The sequence below is a fragment of the Sebastes fasciatus genome, chromosome 16, assembly GCF_043250625.1.
Source record: "Sebastes fasciatus isolate fSebFas1 chromosome 16, fSebFas1.pri, whole genome shotgun sequence".
Classification (NCBI taxonomy): Eukaryota; Metazoa; Chordata; class Actinopteri; order Perciformes; family Sebastidae; genus Sebastes; species Sebastes fasciatus.
The window spans coordinates 9,609,704-9,628,358 of NC_133810.1; the positions used below are offsets into that span (position 1 = coordinate 9,609,704).

The 18,655-nt window shown below is 42.4% G+C and overlaps 1 protein-coding gene across 1 annotated transcript in view; it reads left to right on the forward strand.

The window, feature by feature from the left end:
• Positions 1 to 18,655, forward strand: part of jade2 (jade family PHD finger 2) — a 190,604-nt gene that overhangs the window by 125,026 nt on the left and 46,923 nt on the right. The window lies entirely within an intron of this gene.

Below are 18,655 nucleotides of genomic sequence, written 5' to 3' on the forward strand. Positions count from 1 at the left end.
TTAAGATTCAGTCTCCGGTTACCCAGAGCACAGAAATAATGTATGTATGTCTCTTGGGATGTGGAAAGTTACTGAATAGGGTCGAGGGAGGTTGCACCAACTAGATATAGTTAAGACTGTATTCTCTCCATTCTTCTGAAAGACTCAAGGTACGTTCTCGTGTGCCTCTTGCTGAGTTCCCCAGAGAAACTGCATGTCATGGAGAGGAAGGCTTTTATTTGTAATCCGTGGTCAGGTCCTAGAGAGGATGCTGCCAAGGGACTCCATAGTTCTGCTGAGGGACTTCCAACAAGGAACACTTGATGTAAACCCAAGTGGTGCTTTAGCATTGAGCTGCTGTGGTAGTCACGGACTGTCCATCATGTTCAAGCATGGTGCTTTTTTCAGCACTATCTATTACAGGTTACACTAAGAGGGCAGTCTCTCACTGAGTCCCTCCAGGCATGTTGTGATTTTATGTGTGTGTGAGCAAAGTAACAGAACACCTTGGGGCAATAATCGGACATGTAGTTGTATCCTCAGGTCTTTGGATATACATGTCTCGGACACTAGCTGTTAACTGGCCACCAGCTGTTGGTGAGTTCAGGTGGATCAAGTGGTGGGGTGTTGCTGCCAGACAGTATTGGTAAGCCCAGATGTTCAGTTACAGTGAGATGGGGACATCTGGCTGAGGCCCCTGTCTGCGAGGTCTTCAACTCAAACCTCCAGAGGAATTATACCTGCATCGAATTTATCTTTTTTGTCTCGAGAGCTGCCACTTCTATGCAAGGAATCACAGACTTTGATATATTGCTGTCAAAGTTTTTTCACTTTGACTCAGCACTGATCTACTATGTGCACGAATCCCTTCTCCTCCAGTTTATCTCAAATGACTTTATAAACGTCACTATTTTTGTGGACTTTATTTAGCAAATTCTATATGTTCACTTTGGCCCAGTTGTCAAGCAAACATCGTACTTCTGCAGAAGTCCGGGTCAGTCCTCTCCCATGTTTACCTGTCATTTATCTCAACAAATGCCTGCACAGGCAGCCTGAGACCACCTCTCTCAAGCGGTCTTTGACCGGTTGTTTTGGTCTGCACCAGAGTATAATTCACAACGGCCCGAACGAACCGCACCAGGGGTTGAATCGCACGAGAGTTCGCTTAAAACGGACTAAATGTTGGCTTGTGAAAGCGCCCTTAGTGGGTTATGCTCAAAGCCTCCCTTGTGGAGCGGCTGCTGGGACTTGTGGCCAGACTTGTGGTGGTAACCGAAGAACCAGCAGAAATTAGGTTTGCAACCACGATAAGCCAAGCAGTCCATAAACACATCAATTATAAAAACAAAACATACAACTGGTCACTTTCTTTTAGGCTTTTAGGTTTAGCAGTTCCTTACTGCAGGGTTACCCATAGAGTTGGGCGATCGTTTCTTTTTTCATATCGTCCATTTGTGGTTACTCGAGATCACCGAAAGGCAGTCCGATCGCCACAATATCACAGCATCGTGTTACGTTTAACATTATATCTTTAATATCACAATCCAAATCATATCCAAAACTACTCTTATGGAGCGCAGGGCAAAGTTTTGGTGAGCAGGCACATGGAGAACGGAGATGCAGGCTGTCAGATTCATGGAAGAGAGACTGCAAACTGGTTGGTAATTAAGGATTTAAAATTCACTCGTCACAAGTGCTGATTAACGGGGCTCAGCAGACGGATATGCCGCTCCGCCAGAAACATTTCTAAATACACTGTGGGGTTCAGATTTTAGAGATTATTTTATAAGTCTTGGGTTTGATAGTAAGTTAGTTTAAATCGCCTTAATATCAACGTAGGAAAAATTAATCGTCCATCATCCCTTCAATCGTCGATACATGATCCAATCGCCAATTCGCCAAAGTCTAGTTACCCACCTTATTTAATCACATTGGATTTATTTGTGGGGATTTATTTTTATTTCTGCCTTTTAAACAAAAAAATATTAGTTTACAAATCATTGATGAACAGTTCAAAGAAAGAAAAGTAAAAGAAAAAGCTTGCATGCGACTTGCCGTCTGCTTTCTGGAGCTGTGATCAGGGTGAAATGATCATCATAATCACCAGTATCAGGTATGCAATAAATGCTTACTGCAGTTCAGTCTAAACCTGAACTGTAGTAGTGCAGTTTTGAAGTCTGTCTAGTATTCCCCCACTGCCTTCAGTATCATAGCTCACACTTGGCAGCTGAATGCTAACCACTATGTAAATTTCCTTGCTCGGTTTCTCGGATTGGTGGCGTCCATTCCCATAACCTCACTCCGGGCTCATGTTCACAGTGCTCTGATTGGCATTCACTGCAGCGGTGCTCTCAAAACCTCTTTCTGACCCTGCAATCTACCCTACAGAATGTGAATGACGGCGGGCTGCCCACAGCCAAACATCTACTGCAACCCGAGTTTAGGGGGGGATACAGTTAACCCTGGCGGCTACACTGCTATGTTGCTCCTTATGTTTGGACAAATGTTCATTACCGCAATCTGAAAAACACCCTATGGTATTTGCTTACTTTCTGATACAAAATCTACCAAAAATAATCCGTCTTGAAAAAGGTTCCCCCACAAATCCTCTCAACAACTAGTTTAAATGTATTTTATTTCAGCAGACCGTAAGATAAACCAAGCCTTTTCCTTCATTTCTTTGGCATGTGATTTGATACGGTGCAGTTGGCTGGCCTTGGTTTGGTTTAGACTTGATTTAATCTGGCTCACAGCAGGACAACCTTTTTGTAATTAAGTGGCTGCGTGTCAACCAAATGACCCACTATCCTGCAATGAAAGAATAATATACAAACACAGGAAATAATTGGATGACCTATTTAATTACTCATTGGTTTTCCCATTTAGCCTCAGCTGGTAATACTAGTTGAGTGGACCGAAACAGATCTGATTTGACCAACGGATCAGCGTGCTTCGCCGAGCGTCGATAACGATAGATAACAATTTCTCACCTCTTATATTAAAACATTTCCCACAAAGCAAAACGCAAGTGGGTTTTAACAGTTTACAAGTGGCTCAGCCAATTCAGAATCTACAGTAGATTGACTGGTCTGTTTTCTTCTTGTTATGCACGCCACAATACTAATAAAGGAAAGACCTGACTGTACTGCAGGTGCACATTAGGTTGTAGACAATTTTCGATATATATATAGTCATTTCTGTGATGGAAACATTACTCCACGGACTCGTTTGTTTCCTATAGACTTGTGTAACTGAAGCCGTACCACAGTGCTCTCCAGTGGTTCAGGGTTTATTGATTGTTGCAGGCCTTGCTAACTTCCTGACCAGTCAGTGTATCTGTAGACTCCATAACATTTCTCCCTCCAGACCACTTCTTTATTGATGTGTGTGTTGTAGAAGTGGACCACTTCAAGTCTCTACGGTTAACTCGTCCCATCAATAAAAGCTAAAACAATTGAAGAGTCAGTAGAAAATAACAGCTCATTTCACATTGATCTGCCGGTATGTAAAGCGCCGTAAAGACCGCTGTCGATCTGATTGTTCCTTCACTTGTTCGTCCATCTGTAAAACCTGTAGGAATTATACATGTTTAATTAAGTAGTCAGTCATATGTATACACAATAGAGTTACAATATAACAGACGTTTCCATGGGAACACCCAAAACTGATAAACAAGCATGTAATTAGTAAAAGGATAACACTAAAAAAGCAATTTGTCCCAATACCCACATTTACCATCTGAAGCATTTAACTCTAACGCACCTCCAGGTAGTAAGCACGTGTGTCCCACATCTGAAAAAATGCCAACACACAGTATACTTAACCCACACTTGATGCACACTTAACCTAATATTGTTACAGAGAGGCATTCAGAGCTAAGTGTATCCCACAATTCATCTGCTGCGCCAGACCATTCCAGTTGTTGGCAGTATGAGGTAGGGATGCCACATTTGAATAAATTGCAATACTCTTTTTTTTGTCGGTAACCTTAGAACCCATTTTCAGTCACTTATCATGAGGTCAGAGGTCAAGTGACCCCTTGGAAAATGGCCATGCCAGTTTTTCCTCGCCAAAATTTGGAGCGTTAATTAGCCTCCTTCCCGATACGCCAGTATGACATGGTTGGTACCAATGGATTCCTTAGGTTTTCTAGTTTCATATGATGTCTGTATTATATGGCTATTCAAGGTCAATGCATCTCACAAGAGTTTCCCCAACTCGCGGGTTCCCTTCCAGACACAACCACACTTTGGACCGTTTCTTCCGTGACTCCTCCTTGTTTTCAGCAGTGCAGACGCAGAGTTGCTCAAAAACATGCCGACATTGATAAAAGCAATCGATAACTTCAGAGGCATACAATCCTTATGGATTGGAAAATCTGGAACCTGTTCTCAATTCCCATCCCTAACGTTGAGCGCTCTCGTCATACGCCGGGTATCTCAAACATTACCAGCAGGATTTTGTCTGAATTCGAAGGACTTGCATCTCTATAATTGTGTTGAGGCATTGTGGAAGTAGCGCCTATTAGTCCGTAAGCGACACTACAATTGCAGATCAAAACATGGGGACGTGTGTTTCTGATGGTTCCACAGGGGGACGGTGTCATCAGTGGGTGACAACGTGTTTACTGTGTTCAGAGGCGTTAGTTTGAACGTCAACAAGTTGTTGAATCTCGGGCTGCTTCGAATCGAGCAGCGTTCCTCTTCAACATCGCTCGACGGTCTGGCAGAGAGAGGATTGATTGTGTTTGCTGCTGGCAGGTCTCCCATGAGGAGGATTGATCATCAATTGGTCCTGTATGGCCGGGCGAGTGTTGACAGCTCACTGCTACTGATGCTAGTGGCTGTCGATATACAAGCTGTTTCTCTTCTTCTGTCTCCCTCACTTTCCTTCCCTCTGCACTCCCCCTTCTTTCATCTCCTCTTTCTTTCCTCCTGTTATCTGCTTCTGTCTCTCACACACAGATTTAAGAAACAGAGGGGCCTTCTCGGTCATTGCCGACCCATATTTTTAACCCATTTTACTACATTTTGGCTCTATTGGTGTTGTGAGCAAATGTTCTGCTTGTTTTTTTCCTCTCTGAGTTCAAGCATGAGGTCTTGTCCGTGGAGATGGACTTGTGTTGTATGTATGGCGTTGTGCTTGTGTGTGTGTCAAGACGAGTGTGTGTAGCTGTGCGCGAGAGAGTATTCCAATCATCCCTGATTTGCTGGCAAATTGAAAAATCCCCTCCATCCTTCCATCCCGTCATCCCTAGACCCCAACCCAATCAGACCCCACGACCAAACCCTCCAGCCTGCTGCTTTTGTGAATAAACGTGTGTATGTGTATGTGTGTGTGCATGTTGGTGGTGGTGGTGGAAGAATCCGCCGGCTAATGTTGGGGTGGATTATCCCCCTCCTCTTCCTCTTTGAAGTGCTGCCAATGGAACGAATTGCACCGTGCTGTCCCTAATGCACTGGTGAGCTTTCTCCATTTCTGTACTCCTCTCCTGAGTGCCGCCCCAAACCCCCCCGTCCCTCCTCCCGTTTCGCCCACATCACTCATCCAATCAGCGTGCAACATGTCGAAGCAATGTGTGGCACGGTGATTGGGTAGTGTAAGTAAGCAGCTAAATGTTGCTTCTTCTTTTTTTCTTTGGTGTTTTCGGATCCAGCTAAAGGTGCAGTGGAGGTGTTTGTGTGTGTGTGGGTGTCTGATGGTGATGGTGCTGGACTTCGTCAGAGGCTGCTCGTGTTGAGAAGGTTGTCATTGCAAATCCCTGCACCAGCTGGGAAAGTCTACTGTAGGAATGCCTTTAAACAAACCACTGCAACCCCACGTCATGAACCATAGTTCACACTGGGACGGACTTACATCATGCTGGTAGAAATATGAAATCATCCATTTAAATAAGTAATGTGAAGAGCCAGAAAATATATTGTAAAAATTGAAAAATGGGCATGTTAGTCATGTTAGAGTTAAGTAGAAATAAATTATTTTGTACTGTATAAATGTATTAGACTAGTTTCTAAATTGAGTTGACTAAAAAAAAAAACTAGTTAGCTATTGGCTTCAAGCAGCTTATAAAACCACAAAACGAGATGTGTTAATTTGGACAGAGCCAGGCTGTTTCCCCCTGTGGACCGTCTTTATGTTAAACTAAACTAATTGCCTCCTGCTCTAGCTTCATACTTAAAGGGTTACTTCAGTATTTTTCAACCTGCAGACTATTTTCTCATGTTTTTCTGACTAATAGAGACATCAATTTCTGAAATTGGTCCAGTATTGCGTTTGAGCGCTGTAGACGACAGTCGCTCACAGGCTGCGATTTAATTCTATTGGGGCAAGCTGTCACCGTCATTTACGTCCATTAAAAGTGCTTGTTTTTGCCATGACAGGAGAATTGTTATTATAAGTGTCTTATAAGAGCCTCGCTCAAGGAGAAGTCTGAAATCTGACAAGGTGATGTGTTGCAGGAAGACAACGGTGGAATAGTGGATTACATCCATGGTGGAAACGTGAGTGCCAGCCGGGCAGAGTTTGTTGTGTTGGAGTACAGAAAGCGTAGCTTCATCAAAACCTGATGAAGCCCCAATCCAAAATTCCTAATTTTTCACTCTTAGACATTTACTCCTTTCTAGATCCCCTTCAGAGGACTAAAGCCTGAGATACTTGCTTTTAACTATGCATTTGGAGCGTTGGTTGTGCACGTCCGCAGAAATTAACGCTACATGTCCGTAAGATGCAATACGCACATGAACGATAGGGGCAGTATGGTGATATGACAGGGTCAGGGGTCAGTAGGCACGTCAGAAGTGACAACATTGGCGGAAAGTTTTGAAGATAAGGTAATAGACCAAGTCTGCAATTACCCGCATCTGTACCCGCTCACAAGTCTCTTGGAAATCAGTCATTCAGCATAAAAAATGACTAATCTACTAAAGGAATCTTAGTCGACTGAGACCAAAACGACTGATTAGTCAATAAATGGTATTTGTATTTTAGTAGCCGATGTGGAAACCTGCAAAAAATAAATGGAAAAAAGTACAAGATCATTATGTCCGTGCATGGCGGGAAATGTTGGAAAAACATACTGTAGTGGGGATGGTGCCGATGCCGGTTGTAAATGGTAAATGTTCTCGCATTTATATAGCGCCTTTCTCGTCTTCCGACCTCTCAAAGCACTTAACACTACATGTCAGCATTCACCCATTCACACACACCTTCATACACTGATGGCAGAGGCTGCCATGCAAGGTGCCACCCACTCATCTGAATGTAATCATCCACACACCGATGGCACAGCCTTCGGAAGCAATTTGGGATTCAGTATCTTCCCCAAGGACACTTTGACATGCCGACTGGAGGAGCCGGGGATTGAGCTGCCGATTAGTGGACAACCCGCGGTTTTCTACGTGAACGCATTGTTAAAAAGCAAGTACATCTTCGGCTTAACACCGCCATTAAAAGTGTTTTTACATTCACTTGCTGGATTTTGGAAAGTAGTCGAGATGAGGTTAAGTCCTGAAGCAAAGGGTCGGGATTTTAGGAGAAGTCTACAGAAGTTGAGGCGAGCAAGGAGAGAGCTGGAGCTGGGGGAAAATAGGTTACTGCCAGAGAGGTGGTGGAGGAGGAGGAGGAGGAGGAGGAGGAGTGCAGGGCTCAGGCTCTGGAAGCAAAGAAAGCAGCAGACTGGACTTCACAGTGAAAGGAAAGGGCTAAAGACCGTAGGAGAGGTGCTGAAGCCCGGGTTGGAGGTGGATGAATCAAGGGGAAATGCCAGGGCTCGGCCTGGGCCAGGAGACAGGGGAGAGCTGTGGCTGACGGAGGGAAAGCAGGTGTGAAAGAATCCCTTTTCCTTACTCATTTCCTCTCGTGTGTTTTCACATCTATAACTTCTTGAGGCGAACAATTGCAGTTAGTCTTTTCCCTCCTGTCAGTACATCGGTACTCCAGCCAAGGCTGGCAGAGTGTGCGATGGCACAGTGCCGTTGTGTGCCCTGCCCTCTGCTCTCCTTCCCTCTCTCACGGTAAATACTTGGCAGCACAGTCGGCCCAGCAGGTCAACAGTCCCACACCCAGGAGGCCCTCAGAGCAGAGCAGAACAGTACACTTATGAAACAGTCCACTTAATTCCTTCAGGGAGAGCAAGGGGAAAGTTTTGATTATGAGTAGCTAACATATGTTTTATATATCTTTCACTACTGAGCGTAGAAGGAGGGTAAGAGAAGAGAAATGGTATGTGAGAAGGAGGAGTATTCATGGAAAAGAGCAAGACCTGAGAGTGAGCAAGTAGGGATTTTGGAAGGATGTTTTTGGGCAGTCATGCTGTAGAGAGCCAAACCCGGACAGAGGGCAGCACCTGGAGCCTTGAGCTGCAGGTTTGGAAGCATCAGGGTGGTTGGGGACTGATATCTGTCAGTTAAACTCTGTCGGTACACTCCGTGCCGAGGCAAAGGGAGAAGGAAAGCCCACCAGCTAGTTTTCCTTGGCTACAGGTTACAGTTTCACAGTTTGTTTTCTTTCCACAAACCCCCCTCGGTGCTCCGTTCTGTTTGAAACGAGCGGAGAGGAAGTTTCGAAGCAAAGTGGAGAATGAGAGGAAAATATATGTACACACAAGCTTGCTGGTGTGCATTCACAGTGTAGTGAAGATCGAGGCAGGGAAAGGTTAAAGAGGAGTTCCACGTCTGAAGAAGCTAAAGGCAAGAAAATATGATTTGACAGATGAGGCTCGCTTGTGTCTTTATTATCTCAGACTGCCAATATTTATGGATTTCCTACAATTTTTGTGGCCTGTGTTGACTCAAATCCACAATTTCTAAATGCCAAGATCCACATAACCCACAAAAAGAAATCTTCCAACTTCTCCAATTTCTTCTATTTTATTATTTTTTTAAGCATTAAATTCAGTGGTTTTGTCTCTTAAAGTTACTTATCCCATGTACAGTCCAGCTTAATCTTAGGCACTTTTGTAAAGTTGGGGGATTCACAAGAGAAAGAATAAAACAAATAGAAAAAATGGAAGCAGTAGACACAGGAAAATCCTGATGTAAAGCCTAATATGCATCAACCTAAAAAAAAAAACTGCTGGATCCTACACTTCCCATAATGCAACTCAATGCCATCATTTAGTTAGAACAACCCTGTCTGCCAAACGTCCGCACCCCCAGTTTGTTGCACATGTTTTCTGTTATAGATTTGTAGAATCCGGGATATTCAATACGTTTTCATCTCAACTCGTCACATACTGACACTTTGTCAGACGCCTCGGCTTCACTTTTGGCTCGCAGTAAACACGTGAAAAATCTTGTGTTGTTGGACCCATCCACCTCCCCTCCCGGGAGCGTTTACTGTTGCCATAGATGAGTTTACATAGTAGTTAATGGAAAGCCCATTGCATCTCATATCACCAATAAAGGGTGCCTTGTGTGGCTGTATTGAACGCTGACTGCCGTGACAAAGCCTCGGTATTTGACGCCCTGTGAATGAGAATGGGCTGGGATATTTTATTTGACTTCCATCCAAAGCCACAGAAGACATTAAACTATTTCCACTGGCTGAGTAGCACTCCTCATGCCTAGTAAACTGAATTTGACGCATCAAATTGATGGAATGTCGTGCATGTCAGATGAGATTGTCTGCATGTTTGAGTGTACAGTATATGTGCACTGTACAACTTCTCCTTCTACCTGCAGCACATTCAGTTCAGTTGAAGAAAAGACAACAGACAACAAAGAGAGAGACGGATGAGAGAGAAACTGGCAAGGTGGTCATGGATTCGTCATTTGCCTCTCCTTTTTCAGTTCATTTCTTATCATTACAACCATCTGATTGTTTTAGACTTCCCGCACCCTCCTGACACCCTTCCAGCACCCTCCCCCAGCCCCTCACCCCTGTGCACCGTACACCCACCCAGCCGCTCATCTGGCATGGAACCGTCTCCAGTGTTACGCAACGTTAGGTAGGGTCAGGGAGAGGACAGAGACATGGAAAGAGCGACACCGACTCTAGCCTGTTTGGTTATCCATCTCTCTCTCACACACATTTTTTCCACACACAGATTTATATACACACAGTGATGTCAACTTACATGCCTCACTAACACTGACATGTACCCACATACAAAATCATTCATCACCCACATACGTACCGATAGAGGCATTGCTTGCATACACACACTCTTACACATAACTGCAAGGGGTGGGGGGGTTTAAGCTGTGGGCCAGACGGGCCGAGTCATGCAGCAGACAGACCCACCCTGTTGGATCAACGTCAACCTGGCTCCCCACACACAGCTCTGCTCCAAACCTAATACTGGCTCACTACACACAATCCTTTCTTCTTCTTCTTCGTCTTAGTCGGTCTGTTCCAAGATGCTTCGGGGTACTAAGAGAGATCCAAGACAAGGGCCTTTTCTGTCCACCAGCAGCGATTACTGTTATATCTCAACATTCGACAGGCACTTTAAGTGTTTTGCCAGCCAACCAGGTTTCATGCGTAGATTTAGGAAGGACCTGGAAATCATGGCTGGCTTGCTCCCAAAGTGACCGGCGGAGTAACGTAGACTCCTGAGGGGAAGCAGTCTGGCTCTCGCTGTAGTTTTACGAGCTCTCTGCTGCAAAATTCTGGCCTATGTTCGTGCTGGCTGATGGATTCTCCAGAGAGACTTCCCACACATCAAAAAACATTATGATTGATGGGATTTGGACGTATAGTTCTGTTGAGGAACGATCAAACACAACACGTCACTTGCTGCGTCTGAGCTCATTCAAAACTAACCAGCTGCGACTTAGAGCAACTGTACTAATCCAGGATGATTTATCAGCACATTTGATATTGTGAGGTTTATTTTGCATTTAAAATCAAACAAATTAGGGTTAAAAAACACCAGCACTGCTTTTACTTTTTGTTTTTGAAAGATGGTGGGACAGGTGGGAGATGTTTTTATAACTGTAGTTTTGCTTATTCTCTAACATCTCATTAGGTGAAAGCCTTCCCACCCACCAAGGTCAGGAGATACTGTTGAGACTTATTACCTTGTTTAGTTTTGAATAGGTAGATCACATCTTCATGGGGCATAGTGCAATTTAAACAACTTTAAATGCATTTCTTGTTATTAGCTACATAGATCTGGGCGACATCATTGTTGCATAAAGACTCTGGCTGTCAAAGTTAACGCAAATTCATTTTAACGCCACTAATTTCTTTAGCGCATTAACGCAGCTTGCGATTTTTAGGTTGTAACGGGCTCAGTTTTAAAGCTAGAGTGAAGATGCCGTTGGAAGGAAGGAATCCATTGGCATCAACCATGTCCTACCAAGGAGGTTAAATAACGCTCCAAACTTGCGCTACATTTTGGCGAGGAAAAACTTTTCAAAGGGGTCCCTTGACCTCTGACCTCCAGATCAGTGAATGTAAATGGGTTCTATGGGTACCCACGAGTCTCCCCTTTACAGACATGCCCACTTTATGATAATCACATGCAGTTTGGGGCAAGTCATAGTCAAGTCAGCACACTGACACACTGACAGCTGTTGTTGCCTGTTGGGCTGCAGTTTGCCATGTTATGATTTGAGCATATTTTTATGCTAAATGCAGTACCTGTGAGGGTTTCTGGACATTATGTATCATTGTTTTGTGTTGTTAATTGATTTACAATAATAGATATATACATACATTTGCATAAAGCAAACATATTTGCCCTCTCCCATGTTAATAAGAGTATTAAATACTTGACAAATCTCCCTTTAAGTAACATTTTGAACAGATAAAAAATGCGATTAATCACGATCAACCATTTTAATCGATTCATAGACCTTATAAAGACATTTACAATTTACAAATAAATTGAAGATATCTTGGATTTTGAATGGGACAACCACATGCACATTCTATTTAAGACAAAAAAAAAAGATTAAATCAATTTCAGTCTTTTTGTCTACATTTGGGTAGCATTTTTGAACACTTACACTTCTGGCGAAGCCATATTTGCATTTTAAAGCTACAGAAGACCACTAAACTAACAGACATGTACTATGTAATAGGCCAGATACTGCAGCTACTATGAAAAAGGCATCTTTTATAACAGTAAATTTAGAAGAAATAATGTTTTGGCACTTATACTCAATAATTGTGACATTAATTTGTTGCAAAGCGATTCATGGCCAAAAGAACATAAAAAGACTGAACACGTGCCAGCAAGAGTAAAACAAAAACGCCGTTAGGTTATTAGGTTTTAGCCACAAAGAGAGACCAAATGAATGAAGAAGAGACACTTGAAAACAGGTAGGAATAAGAGGCAACGTTTAAAAAAGATACTGCAAAAAGACTACTGAAAGCAAACACACAATCACCTTTTGTCTTCAGTTTGGCAAATTGGATAGCAATCGGTGCAAAACCTTACAAATACAAGCGGTTAAAAATAATAAGTAAAATCTTCAGATCAATTCTAAAATCCACTGTAAACGTGAAAATGCTCCTTTGCTCCCTTCTTTGATCTGCTCGGGGATCTGACTGCATCATCCTGTGTGAGCTGAAGGCGAGAACAGGCTTTACACCTTCAGGTAGCCTCGAGCTCCATTCACTCTGCTAGAAACCGCCTGTTGAGATCCACTGCTGTTTAAAATGCTGCACGCTAAGCTCGACTGTGTAACACAGCGCTAAGGCTTCAAAGAGAGCTGCTCCTTTTGCTCTAGCTGAAACATGACATGCTCTACAGTTGAATTATGGCAATATGCTAATTATATTAGTTTTCCTGATAATGATTACTTATTGCAAATACTCATCTCAGATTCCAACACATTCTCTCTCCCAACTCGTCAAATACCGACGCATCGTCAGTGGCCCTACGCTTTAAACTATGACGCTCTAGGTACCCCTCTAGTGTCAGTTTTGGACGTGTCAAGGACAGCGTGTTGCTTTCAGTTCGTTACATGCATAGTGTCTTTTCAAAATAAACTTCAGTGTTCACAGGAAATGTACAGTTCCTGCTCATTACATGGATATAGTGTCTTTTCACAATAAACTTCCCGCATAGGTTTACTTAGTTTTTAGGTTTATTTACGCAACAAAAGTACTTGGTTAGGTTTAGGAAAAAGATCGTTGAGGTTAAAATAAGTATGTTTGTTACGTAAAATATATATGCTTGTTACGTAACGTAGTAAAGTACGGAAGTTACGTAACAAAACTACAGTAAAACCCCAACGAGGCCGGGTTGGAGATTCAGCGAACAAATGTCATTCAGCCCGTATATGTCCGCTTTACAGGATTCCTCCAGAAGCTACAAAAATCTACATTTCTTTCCAACTTTTGTTTTAATTATGGTCGTTCTTCACAATATTCAAAAACTATTTCATTAATAATTTATTGCACTTAGGCTCAGCTACAACTCCAGGGCGAAACTCTACACCGAATATGCAATATAATAACAATTTAAGCGGCGGTCGAGTTGCATTGTGTTTAATTTTGACAAGAAAGATCAATGTATGGAATGAAAAAAAAGATGCTGCATTGATTTTTAGAGATGAGAGGTTGTTAGAGTGAAACATTTAAGGCACTGGTCTGAGTGAATCTGTTTCCTGTACACTGGGGTCTTTAGGTTCTTCCTTATGCTCATGTAGATGTGTAATTTAAGATGACCTATGTGTGGCTTTCTCTGCTTGCTTTTCTTTCCTCATCTTTGGTTTGGACACAATGTGCATGATGCACAAAACAAAGCTTGTCCTTGATACACCACAGTATGCAACATGAGTTCCTTCTGTAATCCACTGTTTGGTTTCAAGGGTGAGCTTTAGCATCATATGAAATGTATTATTTCTGAAGCCCTCCCCTTCTGCTTGGAGACATTTACGTATTGCTGGAATATGCATTATGTAACAATACAGGACTCTCAAGGAGCAACATGAAACTTTTTCTTCAACTCATTGGGAAACAAAGCGTCTGCTGACTAAATCCATTTCCTTTTCTAGTCTCATATTTTTGGAAACAGATTGATATTTTCCGTGCCATTTCCCGTCTGGCTTTTCCAGACAGGCCAGGCCACGCAGCCTTTTATCCCAGCTAAGTGTCGTGGTAGTCCAGCTTCAATTGTGCACCTCAATGGCTGCCACTTAGACTGCTGGATAGTAGCTACAATGACGCTCCTGAGTGACTTCACCTGTCCACTCACCCCCTATCACTCTGCCTCCAACCTCTTTTTATGTTCTCTTAACTTTTTCTTTGGTTAGCATCTTTGTTCTGACTCTTTCCTCCGTCTACCTGCTTCACTTTTTACCACCATTACAGAACTTTTAGTCGATATTTTCCTCCTTTCATTCTGTCCCTTGCACCCTTTTACTTTCTATCTCGCCTCATTTTCTTCTATTTCATCACCCTCTCTCTTTTCATCTGAGTCTTTATTTTTCATTTCATCCTCCTCTCTCTCACTTTCTCTCCTTTTCTTCCTCCTTCACCTCTATTTATTTCTCTCACCTCCTCCTCTCTCCCTCTTTCTCTCCCTGGATATCCTCACCCTCCCGCTGCCCCTCTGATATGAGCTCTGTTGGATGAAATAAATATGAGGCGGAAGAAGGATAAATATTTATAGCTGCTTCGGCTGTATAATTTTGCGCGTCAGTGTGTTGTTGCACTGTGTGTGTGTGTGTGTGTGTGTGTGCATACATACATGTAAGGTGTGTGTGTGTGGTATATGTTTTCAGACCCTTGGCCAGTGCAGGTGACAAGGCTGCTGCGGCGATAAATAATTCACTGGAAGTTAAACCTTAAATTCACATCACTTTGATGAGACAATAGGAGCAGCATGGCAACACACACACACACACACACCACCTGGCACTGAGCGTATGTGCCCTCACGCATGTAGAAATAAATGCATGAAAGTGCACATCCATGCGCATACACACCTCGTGTCATACAGTAATCATGCATGAAAACACTTGTGCAAAACATGTATACGCATGAAATTGAATGCACACATTGGCACACACTGATAAGCTTACATTCAACCGTAACACACAAATGCAGTTCTAAACACACACAGGCCTAGTAATATACACACACCTTAGTAACTGAAAAGCTACACTGTATTATGTATGTTACTGTATGTGACTGCTGCACGGTGTGTGCGTACACGTGTGCGTCCGCACTTGTGTGCATTTAAGGTTTCCATTCGAGTCTATTTCTGGCGGTGTGAATGCATGAACGTGTGTGTAGTTTTGAGCGCTGGCGAGTGTTTGCCCATGTCAACCATCTCCGCTCCGTCTCTCACAACACACTCACACACTCCTACAGGCTCGCTGGCTGCGCTGCACACAGATACGGGTGCGTCAATAAGTAATGAGTGCGATATGAGGGCCCACCAGTTGACCTGGGCCTTTAATATTTTACAGTAGGGTCTCTCAGACGGCACCAGCCGACACACTGCCGCAACTCAACCGTAAAATCTCACTTCACAGGACTCGACGGCAAGCGCCGCCCTCTAAGGTCCAATTTAATAGCATCCTCTGAGAGCCTGTCAATGCAGCCAACTCAAATAGCGCTTCACATAGCGCGCTATATGTACGATTAGAAGCTACTACTGCACAAGGTTTGTGAGGAAGTCTAAACCTTTGGGGAGAATTTTTTTTTTTTTTTGAGCTTTAAGATCTAATTTGACTTGAGCATTAAAGTGTGAGCGGTATTTATGCTTTTTGTACGGTATTAGCTTTTTGCTGTATTCATTTTGGCCTCTTGTAATGTCGTTAATGAAGAACCTAGATATATGTCCGCTGGTACATTGATTCATCTGTCAGTTATTTTATTTAATCAAAGGCAGGTTTGCTGAGTTACACACATTCCCACATGGAGTAGGGATGTCACAGTGAGGACATTTTCCCACCAGTTAATAAACTTGTGACAACACAGATTTTTTTACAAGAAAAGATGACGCCTATGTACATTTTCTGACAAACCAAAAGCAGCTACTTTTCTGATAGTGACATAAGAAGCCAAGAGGTTCACACACATCTTGTCCCTAGTTACCTCTTTGGATATTTACAGCAGCTTGAAACAGCTGGAAGGATGAATATTTATTGTTTGACTGCATACAGTCAATCTCAAACTATCAGACATTCTCAGGCTCTCACTTATACAACGGCAATTCATAATGCAAATGCGCAACTTAATTGATAATTGCGATAGAGCATTTTGAAGCATACAATCCTTCATCTTCAAATGTGTTGTTGTTGTTAACCACACAGAGAGCAGAGAAACAGAAAGGACATTTTGCAGAAGTTTCGGTGCTGCCGCTTAGTATAGATCAACTCAGCAGGCGGCCAATCGGGTTTGGTTTTGATTATATTGGCTTACAGTGAGAGAAAGCAAGATTTCCACAGATTTTTGTCTCAAAATTCTACCTGCCAGACGTATTGATTTATAAGTTTTACTGCTATTTTACACTCGGTGTGTGTTTAGATTGTGTATTTTCTTCTCTGCCTCCACAAAGCTTGTAGTGAAAGTAAAATTTCCACTAAGGACAGGCAGTGTTATAAAGGCAAGGAGCAGAAGAGATTAGATTTGGACATAAAAATCTGTTTCCATTTGACTATTTCTATTGTATTTTTAAGTAAAGCTTCTAATAAAAACTCAGCCGTGGAATCAACCACGGATAACAACGTTAGATCTCATAACCAAACACAGACTGTCATTTTTTTTTCTGCACTCCAAAACCAAGATTGCTATAAACAAACTTCTCTCAATAACAGGCACACATTTATTGTTTACCATTATCGTTAACTGTGTCCACTTTAAATATGAAAGACCTAAATTACATCGCCGACATACTTCAGTGATGTTGTCATGGCTGCTTCGGGCACATTTTAGTGGTTTTGTGAGCAGTTTTATGACGTGCAGTGTAAACAGTCTCTTGACCAGGCATTTATTGGAGACGGGTGTTTATTTGCTGGAATATGAGGTTCTTCAAAGCTGTGAAAGCAGGCATTTATAAGATGGTATATGGTATTTATATTAAGGGCATTTTTCTCAGGGTGTCATTGCAGTTAGCTGAGGATGACGGTTAAGAATCATACAGTGTTTTTGTTTCCCTAGTCTTTGTTCAGTCAGTATAGAAGCATAAAGTCAGACGTTTGTGGTTTCCAGTGGCCTAGTTTTGCTTGTTCGCATTTTTGCAACTGTGTCCTCATTTATGTTTTTTTTATGTTGATGAAATGGTGCGATATGACCTTTCCACCTCTGATAGTGGCCTCTAGTGACTCAGCAATAACTGAAGTTCAACCAAGTACTGAAAAAAAACAACTTCTCAAGCAAACTGACATCTGGTGGTTGCTCTTTCGCTGCTTCATCTTACCGTATGCATCATAAATTTACCTCTTCGGTTAACACCTGCAGTACAAAACGGCTATTGCCTTGAACTCAGTCAGCTGTTACCAAACATGCTGTAAACTACCAGCGTTCTTTGAAGGCTTTTTGTTTGGTTCAGTCCTTGTCAGTCTCAGTCTTCTTTTGTTCTCTGATTGGCAAATTGTGAATCTTTTTGTTTGCTGTACCCTCACATCGCTCGGAGATGTAGCGTTTATTAAGTGACAGCCTAAACGGTACACACTGCACTGCTGCGTTCACAGCTATAGCGTTAACTTCATACTCACTGTCTGTCACACACGTCGCTCTCTCTTTCTCTTGGTTGACTGCACACTTGCTAACATTACGGAAGAACATCTTGTCTCGTAACCCCGAAAGACGCATGGACTTTCTTGTAAACAAACACAACGTGCACGGTACATCTCTTCTGTTTCTCTCTCTCTCTGGACCGCACACACCGACACTCTCTAGCGTTAAGCAAACAACCATGCACGAGGTATTCCTTAAAGGAGTTCGCTACTTGTATAACACATTTTAGTTTAAAAAAACATCTTAAAAATACATAAATCCCCAATGACTAGACCCGGAGGAGAGTCAAATTAGGCCCGGCGGGCCTTGCAATACTCTGGCAGAAACCCTGCTGGGATCCAAAAAAGGTTTAATACAACTTTGTTACGTGTGACATCGTAAATGTGTGACATGCTTGTTCAGTCACAGTTTTGTTTCACAACATTAACACTAGGGATGAGTATCGTTAGGATTTCATCAATACTATTACTGTAATCCTTATCAGTTCGGTTCTTTATCTATACTCTTAACGGTTCTTTTTCATTACTAAATAATTGCTCTTTAATATATTATTTAAAAAAAGAATGAATTCAGAACAGGATTAGAATTAATTTATATTTTGAGTATAACAAAATTTTGTTTCTAGCAGAAACAGTAATGTTTACAACAGCAAAGTCACTCACTGGAAACAAAATCTAAATTGTCATACTACGGTCTTGAATCATTTAGCCCCGGTGCCTGTGTAATACCGTGTTTCGGTACCCATCCCTAATTAACACTGAGGTGGTGTCCAACGTTTGGGTTCTTTAAGAAGTCAGGCATAATGATGTTCTTACTAGACTAGACCTTTTTATTCATTGGAGTTAAATGAAAATGGCTCATTTAAACAGTCCAAACACTGTCCAGGCTCTGCTACTGACAAATATTAAGGTTTGTCGGGAGGCGTGTGTCAATACCACATAACTTCATCACTTCAGTAAATAATAATACTTTAGTGTTTAACGCTAGGAAAGCTATATTAACAGCTGTTTACAAATCTGTCACAGAGTCT